We start from the raw sequence: 3273 nt of genomic DNA, 5'->3' as shown, positions 1-3273 counted from the left end.
CAGAAATAACTAACCAGTAACAGCCAAGTCAGCTTTGGCTGACTTCTACCGATTAGGTACACGAAACTACATATCTAAGGGGAAGCAAGCAAACAAGCCAGTAATTCCTCAGCTATCTAATTCAATAGAAAAAAAGTAAAAAAAAAGTAAATAATTGAAACATACATTGCCTAAAATCTATCAAGAAAAATACCTGAATCAAACCAAACAGATTTGCAGCTTAGTTACCTTAAAAAATAATGTCATCATGTTGTGCTTCTTAGCTCAACTGCCGCGGACTCCTCCCTTCAAAAAATCGCTCAGCTTCCTTCAAAATTCCGCAACAAAATCCCTTAAAAAGAAATACAACAAAAAGTGAATTCAGTTGCATATGATGATAAAACAGAAATAACTAACAAGTCACGGCCAAGTCAGCTTTGGCTGACTTCTACCGGTCAGGTACACGAAACTGCACATCTAATGGGAAGCAAGCAAACAAGCCAGCAATTCCTCAACTATCTAATGCAATAGAAAAAAGGTAAAAAATAGTAAACAATAATTATTGAAACGTACCTTCCATAAAATATGGCAAGAAGAATACCTGAATCAAACAAAATAGATTTGCAGTTTAGTTACCTTCAAAATTAATGCCATCAAATTGTGCATCTCAGCTCAGCTGCCGCGGACTCCTCCCTTCAGATATTCTCTTAGCTTCCTTCAAAATGCCACAAGAAAAGCCCTTAAATTGAAATACAAGAAAAAGTGAATTCAGTTTCATGGCATTATAAAACAGAAACAACAAACAATTAACGGCCAAGTCAGCTTTGGCTGACTTCTACCGGTCAGGTACACGAAACGGCACATCTAATGGGAAGCAAGCAAACGAGCCAGCAATTCCTCAGCTATCTAATGCAATAGAAAAAAGGTAAAAATTAGTAAACGACAATAATTTAAACGTACCTTGCTTAAAATCTGGCAAGAATAATACATGAATCAAACCAAACATATTTGCAGTTTAGTTACCTTCAAAATCAATGCCATCAAGTTGTACTTCTCAGCTCACCTGCCGCGGACTCCTCCCTTCGAATATTCCCTCAGCTTCCATCAAAATGCCACAAGAAGAGCCCTTAAATTGAAATAAAAGAAAAAGTGAATTTAGTTGAATGAGATTATAAAACAGAAATAACTAACAATTCACGGCCAAGTCAGCTTTGACAGACTTCGACCGGTCAGGTACCTGAAACGACACATCTAATGGGAAGCAAGCAAACAAGCAAGCAATTCCTCAGCTATCTAATACAATAGAAAAAAGTTAAAAAATAGTAAACGACAATAATTGAAACGTACCTTGCTTAAAATCTGGCAAGAAGAATACCTGAATCAAACCAAACATATTTACAGTTTAGTTACCTTCAAAATCAATGCCATCAAGTTGTGCTTCTCAGCTCACCTGCCGCGGACTCCTCCATTCGAATATTCACTCAGCTTCCTTCAAAATGCCACAAGAAAACCCCTTAAATTGAAATAAAAGAAAAAGTGAATTCAGTTCCATGGGATTATAAAACAGAAATAACTAACAATTCACGGCCAAGTCAGCTTTTGCAAACTTCGACCGGTCAGGTACACGAAACAGCACATCTAATGGGAAGCAAGCAAACAAGTCAGCAATTTCTCAGCTATCTAATGCAATAGAAAAAGGTAAAAAATAGTAAAAGACAATAATTGAAACGTATCTTCCTTAAAATTTGGCAAGAAGAATACCTGAATCAAACGAAACATATTTGCAGTTTCGTTACCTTCAAAATCAATGCTATCAAGTTGTACTTCTCAGCTCACCTGCCGCGGACTCCTCCATTCGAATATTCCCTCAACTTCCTTCAAAATGCCAAAAGAAAAGCCCTTAAATTGAAATACAAGAAAAAGTGAATTCAGTTTCATGGCATTATAAAACAGAAACAACTAACAATTAACGGCCAAGTCAGCTTTGGCTGACTTCTACCGGTCAGGTACACGAAACGGCACATCTAATGGGAAGCAAGCAAACGAGCCAGCAATTCCTCAGCTATCTAATGCAATAGAAAAAGGTTAAAAAATAGTAAACGACAATAATTGAAACGTACCTTGCTTAAAATCTGGCAAGAAGAATACATGAATCAAACCAAACATATTTGCAGTTTAGTTACCTTCAAAATCAATGCCATCAAGTTGTGTTTCTCAGCTCACCTGCCGCGGAATCCTCCATTCGAATATTCACTCAGCTTCCTTCAAAATGCCACAAGAAAACCCCTTAAATTGAAATAAAAGAAAAAGTGAATTCAGTTCCATGGGATTATAAAACAGAAATAACTAACAATTCACGATCAAGTCAGCTTTGGCAAACTTCGACCGGTCAGGTACACGAAACGGCACATCTAATGGGAAGCAAGCAAACAAGCCAGCAATTCCTCAGCTATCTAATGCAATAGAAAAAGGTAAAAAATAGTAAAAGACAATAATTGAAACTTACCTTACTTAAAATCTGGCAAGAAGAATATCTGAATCAAATCAAACATATTTGCAGTTTAGTTACCTTCAAAATCAATGCCATCAAGTTGTACTTCTCAGCTCACCTGCCGCGGACTCCTCCCTTCGAATATTCCATCAGCTTCCGTCAAAATGACACAAGAAAAGCCCTTAAATTGAAATACAAGAAAAAGTGAATTCAGTTCCATGGGATTATAAAACAGAAATAACTAACAATTAACGGCCATGTCAGCTTTGGTTGACTTCGACCGGTCAGGTACCTGAAACGGCACATCTCATGGGAAGCAAGCAATTCCTCAGCTATCTAATGCCTTAGAAAAAAGGTAAAAAATAGTAAACGACAATAATTCAAACGTTCATTGCTTAAAATCTGGCAAGAAGAATACCTCAATCAAACCAAACATATTTGCAGTTTAGTTACCTCCAAAATCAATGCCATCAAATAGTGCTTCTCAGCTCACCTGCCGCGGACTCCTTCCTTCGAATGTTGCCTCAGCTTCCTAAAAAATGCCACAAAAAATCCCTTAAATTTAAACACAAGAAAAAGTGAATTTAGTTGAATGGGATTATAAAACAGATATAACTAACAATTCACGACCAAGTCATCTTTGGCTGACTTCGACCGGTCAGGTACATGAAACGGCACATCTAATGGGAAGCAAACAAACAACTAAGCAATTCCTCAGCTATCTAATGCAATAGAAAAAAGGTAAAAAATAGTAAACCACAATAATTGAAACGTACATTGCTTAAAATCTCGCAAGAAGAATA

This window comes from Carex rostrata, chromosome 25 (assembly GCF_964058835.1).
Source record: "Carex rostrata chromosome 25, lpCarRost1.2, whole genome shotgun sequence".
Classification (NCBI taxonomy): domain Eukaryota; kingdom Viridiplantae; phylum Streptophyta; class Magnoliopsida; order Poales; family Cyperaceae; genus Carex; species Carex rostrata.
The sequence above is the reverse complement of the archived record's forward strand: the minus strand, read 5'-3'. Positions refer to the sequence as shown.